We start from the raw sequence: 11,501 nt of genomic DNA, 5'->3' as shown, positions 1-11,501 counted from the left end.
TTGGGCAGTGGGCAGGGCCAGCAGCGATGGAATTGCTTAAAGAACTGGGGAGTGAGGAGGGGCACTGCTCTGATGATTTCCAAGCTGGGAGTGATGGGGCAGAGAGGCTATCATTGTCCAGTTCTTTTGATGCCAATGGACTGGAGTCTTACAGTGACCCATCTGGACAACTCCTAAAGCTCTTTCTCCAAGACACAAATCCATCAGTGTCTGATGAGGAAGACAGCAAGGCCCAAGAGTTGTGGCAGCAGAAGAGCAAGGATGTCACCATCCACACCATCTGGGTCAAGCCCCTCTACCCAGCCCTCATGCAGGAGCCTGGCTCACTGGAGGCAGAGGAGAGAGACTCTGACCGGCCCAGCTCATCTCCTGCCCCAGCAGCTCCCATGGACACCCAGCCAGCAGCTGCAGCCCTGGCCAGAGCCCCAGAGGTTGAGGAGCAGCACGTGAGTGGCCCTGCCCAGGCACAAGGGGTGGCACAGACAGCAGCTCCTGCTGCCTCTGGTGCGCAGGCGGCAGCAGCAGAGAGCCGGGCACCGGCCCCACAGAGCCCCTGCTGCCCCCCCAGCCCACGGCCCAGCCAGCGGGAAGAGCTCAGGCCATGGGCAGGGCCAGCAGTCTTGGCACTCCTGGCAGAGCTGTGGGGAGAGGAGGAGTCCTGCAGTGAGGAGCTCAGCTCTGGCCCATCCACAGAGTGGCCAGAAGACACAGAGCCAGGCAGGATGGCTGAGGAGGAGAGCGCCTCAGGGTCCCTCCTCAGTGAGCCCCTGCCTGAAGACACAGAGCCAGGCAGGATGGCTGAGGAGGAGAGCGCCTCAGGGTCCCTCCTCAGTGAGCCACTGCCTGACGACACAGAGCCAGGCAGGATGGCTTGGGAAGAGAGCAGCTCAGGATCCTTCCTCAGTGAGCCCCTGCCAGAAGACACAGAGCCAGGCAGGATGGCTTGGGAAGAGAGCACCTCAGGGTCCCTCCAAAGTGAGCCCCTGCCAGAAGACACAGAACCAGGCAGGATGGCTTGAGAAGAGAGCACCTCAGGGTCCCTCCAAAGTGAGCCACTGCCAGAAGGCACAGAGCCAGGCAGGATGAGCAGGGAGGAGATTGGCTCAGTGACCCTGCCACACAAGGCTTGGGCAGACGACCAAGTCCGCAGCTGCAGCACTAAGGACAAGGGTGCCTCGTGGTTGCTGCCATGTGAGTCATGGGCCTGCACAGCCCCAGAGGATGGTCGAGATCAGCTGGAGGCAGCCCTGATGTGCCCATCTCATGTGCACCCACCACTCCTTCACATGGGCCCAGGCGTCAGCAGCCAGCAGCCGGAAGAAGGAAGCCTGTCCCTAATGCAAGATATGGAGACCTGTGGCAGACAAATGCAGGCTGTCCTGGGGGCCACTTGGCGGGAGGAACAGTTGCTCAGGAGGTACAGACGGTCCCTTGAGCGTCTGCAGGGCCTGCGCTCAGCTGCAGCTGTCCCCGTGCGGCACCCGTCCCGCTCCAGGAGGGCTCTCAGGGCTCTGCACAGGGCATTCAGGAGCCTCAAATGCCTCATTCCAGGGCTCCACTCATAGAGGCCATCCCACCATGGCTCCACCCTGACAATGATAAAACACCCACGGAGGGAAAGCAAGACCCAAAGCTGCTCAGGATTCTGCCCCCAGGAATCCTGACCATGGCCTGGACGGCTTCACAAAGGACCTGGACAAGACAACTGAGGACACCCTCAGTCATTCTGAGCAGGAGACACCAAGCTCAGTGGCAGTGTCGATCTGCTGGAGGGCCAGGATGCTCATGGCTGAGGGGTCCTTGTGGCTGCTGCCCCAGGAATTTTTGGACCAGAGCTAGTAGTACTAATAGACTTAAATTCCTTAGGTTAAAGTTAGATTGAATTCAGTAGGTTAAAATTAGGTACCATTCTGTCGGGTAAAGTCAGGTTGCTAGGTTAGAAAAGGTTAGATAAACTGCTTTATTGAAATATAATGATGGAATTGAAAAATCAGAAGTGCTTTTTGTTTACATTGCACTGAGCTGAGTCATGGAATCCCAGAGTCTCAGAGTGGTTTGGAGTTACAGCCCGTCCAGTGCCACCCACTGCCTTGGGCAGGGACAGCTTCCACTCTCCCAGGTTGCTCCAAGCCCTGTCCAACCTGGCCTTGGACACTGCCAGGGATCCAGGGGCAGCCACAGCTTCTCTGGGCACCCTGTGCCAGGGCCTCACCACCCTCACTGCCAAGAATTCCTTCCCAGTAACTATTTGAAATCTCTCCTGTTTTTAGGTTAAACTTCTCTCTCTTTTCCCTCTTACTGTCTACCCTTGTCAAAAGTCACTCTCCCTCTTTTTTCATAAGCTTCCCTGAGGTACTGGAAGGCCACAATGAGGTCTGCCTGGAACTTTATCTTCTCCTAGCTGAACAACTCGAATTCCATTAAGAATCTTTCATTCCAGAAGAATATAAGCCAAATGTCTGAGTTCTGCACTGGAAAAGTTTTGTTGATCCTCGATGCTTTATTTAAGGAATTAAATGACATTTTAGGAAGAACTAAAAGATAAATACAATCCCTTTCCCACTAGTGCAATAAAAACACTTTATTACTTAGACTTTTAGGCAGCCAAGCTCACTGTCTTGTGGAAATCATAGGACTAAAACCTTTGAAAAATGTTTTTTCACACCTGTATGTGAATTTAGGATAAATAAAGGAAAGAAGGCAATGTTAGCAGTCATAATGTTAACATGGACTATTGGAGAAAGAAATCCCTTTCCCATTTATGCCCTCAGATTGCCCAAAGCTGTGTCTTCCTTTATCTCACTGCCCAAATGAAGATGCCATCAGTCCTGAGCTATGCCTGCAAATCCATTTTAGGGAGAAAATTTTATTAGCACTTTTTTGGGTGCAAATGGGAAAGTTGACCTGAGGCTTATATAAAGGCTAGATCCAAGCAAGCCCTTTTCTTACCAAGCTCATTGCCAATCAGAATACATTTTTAAAAATCCACATTATACAGTAGGTTAACTGAAATTAAAATCTGAAAATGCAAATCTTATTATCTTCTAACAAACCACATTTTACTTGTTTTAACATTAATGGTTCAAATTCAAAATTGATGCAAGCTTTTGTCAGCTTCTGCTATTTTTGTAGCCAGGTAAGTAAATGACCTCTGAGTCTGTCCCACAGAAGTTTGCAAATGGATATTTTAACAGATTAACACCAATTTTAACCCTGAGTTTGTAGAGAAAAAGGCAGTTCACTTTATCAGCAAAAGAATGGAACCATCCCTAACCTCTGCGTTTAGTGGTGCTTGTACCCAAGTGTGTGACAAGAACTGCTCCAGACTTTGTGCTGTAAATTGCCCACTTTGGGGGTGAGTTGCAAATATCTCTGATGGTTTTAGCTGGGACATTAAGCTCATTAGCTCCTACTGCAGTTATGGGTGACATCCTCTCTGTGGATGTCACTCTGTGGAGTTAGCAAGCAGTTAGGAAAGAGGATTTTTATAATCCTTTAATTCACCCCTTTTAAGGAGATTCTGCTTTTAAATGATTGATTTGAGAGCTATTTGGTTCCAAAATTTGGTGAGCTGAATTATGGAGTAACTTCATCCTCTTTCAGTTCTGGTCCACTCTGGTTTTTAGAACTTTCCTCCCTGTTTTAACTCCACAGAATTACACCTTCAGTTTCTAAATCTGGAAATAACTTTAGGCAGTGTAAAATTCCCCCAGGCCTGGCTGTCTCTCCAGAGATGGACTGGATGTTTGGGAGCACATCACCACTATAAAATGTGATAAGCCCACATCCTCATGGACTGGTGTGAACCAGGGCAGAAGTGAGGGTTCAGTGTAAGGCAGCACCTTGATCCACCCTCGTTGGGCTTACACCTCTGAGAAGAGAATATTTGGGGAGCTTTGGGCTCTGTGGCATAGAGATTATGGATCACTCCCTTCTTCCACCACAGTTCACTGCTTGCAAGCTCCAGACCTTCATCCTTAATGTCCTGACTGACAGGGGCAATAATACAATGCTGGAGAGGTTTCCAAATCCTCTGCTGGCAAGAAATTTTGTTTGTTTGCTCATCTTTAATTAATATTTAATTGGGTGTGCAGACAAGGGGTTGTATCATCAATTGTGGTGAACTGGCTTAGCTCTGTCAAAGCTAATGGTGCTGTATTGATTTATGCAGCAGAAGAGGCTGACTTGGAGGTAAAGGAAAGGGCAGACACTTCTTCCTGGGAAGGAAATTAGAAAAGAAGGAGTCATGCTGAGATCTGTCGTATGGTAATCATGGTGTGCTGCCTGCAAGGGAAAGGTGACTCCTGCAAAAACAGCTGGGAGATTTTTTCCTTTCTTTTCTCCTTTTTTTTTTTTTTTTAATAATAATACCATCATCGTGGAAAGTTTATTGCCAATTAACTTTATGGGAAGGGATGATAGTGGTGGTAAGCAATTAAAGAGTACAGTCTGTATTTATGCAGAGGTGAGCAGAAGTAATAGAACTTAACTTGCTTTTTAAGCTGGGCCATAGCCTTGTCCCTGGATATAAGACTGAGATAAACTGCTGGGATAAGAACCTGCATTTTGTTAAAAATCAGAACATATTTTCTTTTATTTATTAGTGTTAGTCATAAAACTCCTATTGGAAATAGCACACAAATGAGCTCCTTATCCATAAAATCATTGAAACATAACATTACATTTACTACCTGTGGTATATAATTAGGCTCCCATTCACTTGTATAACCTTTTCTTCCAGCCATTGGTGATTTGGAGACAAGTTCGCTTTCTATTAAAAAGTGAAAGCTTAAAATGTCTCTCATTCCCTCTGTGCCTCACTCCTCAGAGGGTGTTATTTCAGACAAAGTAGGCAAATCTGCAAAAACAACCCCTAATTCTGTTTATGAACTGCATCACAATTATTGAACTTCTCCTCAGTTATTTTCTCCTTGTGTGGTGAAGTTATTTATGTAGTCTTTCACTATCACTCCCAAGTAGTGATTTTAATTATAAATAAAATAATTACTCCATTAACCCATCTGCAGTTAATGTACAACATTAAAGATGATCAAGATCAGGCACATAAAAGTTGTTCTTCACCACTTCCATTTGCAAAGTGAAGTCCAGTTTCAAAGTGAGGTTACAGACTTGCTTTCAAGTTCAGTTATTGAATATAAATCTTAATAATTTATTTAAATCCAATCTTTAATTTTTTTATTACAAAGTTTGAATTTCTCTAAGATTAGTTTGGTGTTGAGATTTAATCTTTGTCTAAGACTTGATACATTGTCCTGTGATGTTTTTTCTTTCTCAAATAATTGCTGCCATCACCTTGAAACCCAGTGAGCTCCATGAGGATACCACATGAAGATGTTGTAACTGTCCTGAAGCAGCCTAGGGAAAAATTGATCATTGCACCAATCCAATGATTTTTTTCCTCTGAATAAAGTGGTCAAGCAGTTCTTACCTGGTGCAACTACAATTTCAGAAACCTGGAGATTTAAGGAGAATTTGGATGCAGCCCATCCTCAGAGGGAAGAAGGTGGAATTCTTCATTGACTTTTAATAGAAGAAAGAGAACTGAGATTTAATGTCTTCAGGGTGGGTGGATTCATTGCATGAGCAAAACCTTAGGCACTTGGAAATAACAGAGCCATTTGAAGGAACTATTAGCATTTATTAACCTGCAAAACCAGCTCTAAAGACAGTTTTAGGAGCATGAGACACAAGCTGCTGGAAGCTCAAGGCACAAGTCTGATGAGGAGCAGCTGAGGGAGCTGGGAAGGGGCTCAGCCTGGAGCAAAGGAGGCTTAGGGGGGCCCTTGTGGCTCTGCGCAGCTCCTGACAGGAGGGGACAGCTGGGGGGTCGGTCTCTGCTCAGGGACAGGGACAGGAGGAGAGGGAACGGCCGCAGACTGGGCCAGGGGAGACTTAGATTGAATATTGAGGAAAATTTCTTTATGTAAGGAGCTATCCATCCCTGGCACAGCTGCCCAGGGCAGTGGTGGAATCCCCATCCTGGGATTTAAAAATCATGTGGATGTGGCACATGGGAACATGGGTTTGTGGTGGCTTTGGCAGTGCTGGTTGGATTTGATGTTCTTAGAGGCCTTTTCCGATTTAAACAATTCTATGAAAATTTTAAAAATAAACGCAAACTAAGGTGCCCTTCAATTTATCAACAAGGTCTCTTTCTCCTTGTTGATGATGAAGAATTTGGTCTCTTCTGTCATGTTTTATTGCTGAAAGTTGTTACCTTCTGTGGTAGAAGGATCAAACTCTGCCCTAATTCATAAAAAAAATATGGTTTTAGTCTTTCAGTTTCACCTAGGTCATGTACATCTTAATAAAACTGTGCCTAGGATGAATTTTGGTGCAGTGGAATTTAATGCCCTGCAAACAACTCCCTCCTTCTTGCACCTTTTCTGCCACTTCCTTCAGAAAACCATTTGACTTTGAATGGATCCAGTCATTGGTCAATTATTCCTCTTTTAGGTTTGAGAGTTTCAGCTGGAATGGAGGGAAGGTTGTGGGCTGAAAACAGTTATAATGCAATCATTAATGGGAGCAAATTAATCACAACCAGGAACTCTCACCTGCTGTAGTGCTGAATAGGAAAATCTTAACAATCACTATCCCTCTTACACCTGCAGGAATTTGAGAGTGTTTGTAAGATTTTCATGCCAAAAGGGATTTCAGATTAAATTACAATCCCAGTGTGCTTGTTACAGCATTTATGCATTTTATTCTCTGTAAATACCTTTTAAACGCTTTATGAGCCTTGCTCACAGCAGGTGCCTGGTTCAGAAAGCCTGCACAAATGAGGATTTGGAACTGGATTTCCAAACATGACAGAGGAGAATATTCCACAAGTGATTTCATGAATAACAATGCAAATTTAGAAAATCTTACTAGGGTCCTGCCTTCAAATCTCTCTGTATCTTTACTAGTAAATTCCACTAAAAATATGGCCTTTAGCTTTTGGTCTTCTGAAGTGACTGTTTACTGCAAACAAAATTTATTTTTAGGGAGTCTTCCTGGATTCAAACTTATTAGTTTGAAATATTGTATCTGAGATGTATTTTCCAAACAGTGTATTTGTATCTGTCATTTGCTGTGAAGGACAGCTCCTTAATGTAATCAGGAATAAATTACAACCCTAAATAGGAAATTAAAGTTAATTTTTCTCCCAGCAGAAATGCAGAGGAGACTGTCTGAATAGGCTGTAACTAACATGCAAACATTCAATATTTTGCTGAGCTGCAAAAGGATTTTTATTTTCAATTTTCCCCAGTCACATTCCCCCTTTTTTTTTTTGTTTGAGTTTGAGTTTATTTTTTAGGGTTTTTTTAGGTTGTTTTTTGGGGTTTTTTTGGTGGGGGAAGGGGGTTGAATTTATTTGGAAGAATTGTGGTACCTATTGATATTGGTGGATCATATGCACGTGATTAACATGGATTTTCTCCATGCTTGAAGCCAGATGTGCAAATACTGCTCACCATCCCCTACACTGCCCATCTCCACATCTGAACCCTTGTGGGAACTCAGAAAGATACTCAGAAAGAACCCAAATCTGTGATTTTCATTTTCATTCTTTTTTTGGTTATGCAACAAAGCCTGACCTGGCCATCTAACCTCCCTTACTATAAAATCATGAAGAAAACAGTTCAAAAGATTTTAGTAACAATTAACTTGAGTTTATAGTCAGAACATTTCAATCCAAGCATTGCAGAAAGCTCTTAAATGGTTCACTTGTGATATTGAGCTGTTCTTGTCTTGTAGGTAAATAATTCAATATACACAGGGATGCAGGGGCTCTGAGAACTGCTCGCATGACTCTAAAACACACTGAAGAGTTCAGCAAGCTTGGTAATGCTTCCTTAATTACTGAAACTGGAAATATTTTGGAGCAATCTCATTTCTGAGTGATTTGTGGTAGCAGTTTTGTGGGTTTGCTGCTCTTTGCCTTTCAGTGAGGTGGGCTCTGTTCAGAGGAATCACTGGTGCTTCATTCAGACTAAATATGAAGCAAGGAGATTTGTGGAGAATTTTGATTACAGTAAATGGACCAGATCTTCTGGTGCTACCATGTAATATGGGAAAGGCAATAAAGGATCGACACAGTCAAAATATAAAGGTGGTGCCATGATATTTTAATTCCAATGTGAGATCTGTGTGAGTCGTTAGGTACTGCAAGGCTTTTCCAATGCACTGATCCTCTCTAAAATGAAAAAAAAAGAAAATCGGGTTTGAATGGGCTGTGATTTTTATATGTTTGTTTTAGGTGGCAAAACAGAAATGTCCCAGAGTTGTGTGGTACTTTGTGTCTGCACTGCAGCAGTGTTTTTCACTCGCTGCTGCCTTGTTTACAGCTCCTTCCTGTAGTAAATCTCCACTATTGTTTTGTCTTTATTGGCTGTGCCAGAAGGCTACGGAGCTAAAGCACATCACAGCTCTCCTCCAATACTTATGAACCCTTTCCCATTGCTCATCCATCATTTTAACTGGCAGTTATCTTGATGTAAAATATCTGGAAGTCTCCAGTCACCTAGAATGCTCAGGATCTGGAAACAGTAGGGATTTTGGAAGCAACTGTTCATTAATAGAAATGATATAAAATTAGCATGGAAAAAAAGGAAAAAAAGATTAACTGTCTTGCTTAATTTATTTCAGAAAACTTTTCCAGCCCAAAATCAAGTCTGCTTTCTAGATTCTCAACTCTGGCTGCCTGATTTTATGAAGCCTGCATCCTTTCTGCCAGTCTTTAGTAACAGGGGTAAATCCTGAAAGGACATGTATTTAAGCATTCCTTCTTTTCAACTTATGCCCCAGTGAGGTGGTTCTGTAGGGCTGCAGGTTTCTCCTTTTGTCTGTCTGTTTATTTAGGGCACAAACCACATTTCCAAGCACCATGCTTACAGGGTAAGGCACAGACTGACCTTTCTCTCTGAGTTAACAGCTGGTTTAAGCAGGACATCTATGCAATGGTTGGAGTTAGATGAGTTTTGAGTTTCCTTCCACCCCAGGCTGTTCTGTGACTCTGTGATAAATGGCTTTCTTCTGGGTGAAGAGAAACAGGACAGTCCTGGATGTGTCCATTCAAGTGTCCACATCACCCGCAGGCCATGGTGAGAGACTGCTTTGGAAAAGTAGAACAAGCACTGCCACCCCCAGAAGCCAATCCAAGCACATGGAAAAGTGTTTTATCCTCAGAAGATTCAGCTGTTGCACAGGATTCAGAACAAATGAAGGGCCAGTGAAGGTATCCCTGCCCATGGTGGGGAATCAGAATGAGATGGTTTTTAAGGTTTTCCAGCCCAGACCATTCTGTGAGTCTATATTTGCATACCGTAAGCTTCCAGAAAAGAAACTGAATTCCTCATTGAATATTCACTGGGAGCTCTGCACTGAAGGATTATCAAAAACACCAAGGGATATGTTTGACTTGATGTGCTTGGGCCCAGGTGAATGCCCAGTGAGTCACCAAAACCCTTCCACCAGCCCTTTCTTCAGCTGGACAGGGGGAAGAAAATGTAATTAAAGGCTTATGGATTGGGATGGGGACAGGGAGAAATCACTCAGCAATTCCTGTCCTGGGCAAGACAGATCTGACTCAGTGAATTTATATCAAATCTGAGTAGGTAAAATCTTAACACCCCTTCCTCCCACCCCTCCTTTATCCCTGGACTCAACTTTACTTCCAAATTCTCTCCCTTGTTTCCCCCCAAAAACAAATGATGTTTTTTTCCCAAGTGTCCCTGTATTCTCACAGGAATTCTTCATTATTTTTATAGCCAGACTGTGCTAGCTGGCAATACTGTTTGAAGAACTGGCTGATTGTTCCTAATTAACAAGCTCTGTTCCATTTGGGAACTCATTGATGATGCCTTTGGTTGCCTTTAGTTGTTCCTGGAAGAGAGGACTCATGGAAATCAAATATCCCAGGGTATTGCCCATCATTAATGGACAATAGGATGGAAAATGGGAACCCCAGGTTTGCCAGTGCTTTATACTTCTCAAGCTTTAGATAATGCACTGCAGCAATTTATTTGATTTTAATGACAGAGAGGAGGAAACATGTCATTTTTCAGTCATTTCACACATGCCATTAGCAACATAATTTGAAAAGATAATGATTTACAAACCACCTGCTGTCTGGCAGATGCTTAAATATTGGCACGTGCTTGGAATGTGGTATGGAAAATATCTGAGGGGTTTAATTGCCCACTAATGCAACAGCTTCTGTTCTGTGCAGGTTAATGAGGGAGAGTTGCTTGTGAAGTACATCTGCCAGGGATCCTGTTTATTAGACAACCAGCAAGGATGATCTTCACAGCTTTAGTCACTTGTTTGCAACTGTTTCTATATTAGTTGCTTTCAAATGGCAAGAAATGGGGTAGAACATCAGGCTTGTAAAAAAATGAGACCTTTGGAAAGCATTTTGAGAAGGAAGCTCATGTCATGACTTAGTATGTCAAAAACAGTGATTGATAGGTTATCTAAAATATACTGAGGATGTCTAATCTGCTCAAAAGTGAGTAGATAAAGTCATGTCCATCAGGAGCCACTTTTTATGGAAGGCCCATGGCATCCCCAGTCCTGTGCTATGCTCAAGGTTCCTCCTGGGTGACACTTCCAGCAGCTCAGGCTCCCATCTTGCAGTCACTGTTGTTTATTTATGGGTGCACACATTCCTTTAGTGCATTTAAGGTTTAGTGATCAAACCTTGATCAAAAGAAGACACTTGGATAGGAAAGAAACCTTTCATCTGAGAACCCCCAGAGAAATTTGCATCTTGGTCCAAATTCAGTCCTGAAACTGCAATTTCTTGCTCTTATTCCCTTTTAATGAAAAGTACGAAAATCCCCATCCCAAAGCCCAGAAAATCTCACACATCAGTAAGACAAAAATAACAGTCACCGTGACAGCACTGGAATTTTGGGTTCTTGGATAAGTGTCTGATGCAGAAGCAGCACCCAAACCATTGATTCCATGTGTGGACCCAAGTCAGGTGCAGACTGGGACCCCATGAGGTCAGTTTTTTATGGCTATTGGTGGTTACTGTAAAATGGTGTAACAGTCTGCAGACAACAGGGTAGCAGAGCCACCACCACTGTATTTGTGAGTTTTGTGCTGGAAATATCAGAGTGGGAATTGTTTTAGCCACTCAAAGGGATGTGATCCTTGATGATGGAAGAGGTTGGATGTTAGTTAAATGAGAGAATTATAACCTACTAAACCTGTGTGGTCAGAGAGGAGGAAGGAGCAGAGCTGGTGCTTTAACCAACCTGGGGATCTTTGCACAGACAAATCTGGCCAGGCTAGAGAGGCCCAAGCTGACTGGAGTCACAGCTTTGGCACAGAATTATCTTTTCCTGTCTCTCAATGCCCCATACCAGATTAATCAGATAACTATTTTTTTATTCCAATTTGCAGTGATACACTAGAAGGAATGACCACCCGTCTGGGTTTTTCAAGGTTGCTGAAAATTCAGCAGCATTTGAAAAACTGGATTTTAA

The sequence above is a fragment of the Zonotrichia albicollis genome, chromosome 8 (assembly GCF_047830755.1).
Source record: "Zonotrichia albicollis isolate bZonAlb1 chromosome 8, bZonAlb1.hap1, whole genome shotgun sequence".
In the NCBI taxonomy this organism is placed as follows: domain Eukaryota; kingdom Metazoa; phylum Chordata; class Aves; order Passeriformes; family Passerellidae; genus Zonotrichia; species Zonotrichia albicollis.
Note: the sequence above shows the minus strand (reverse complement) of the source record.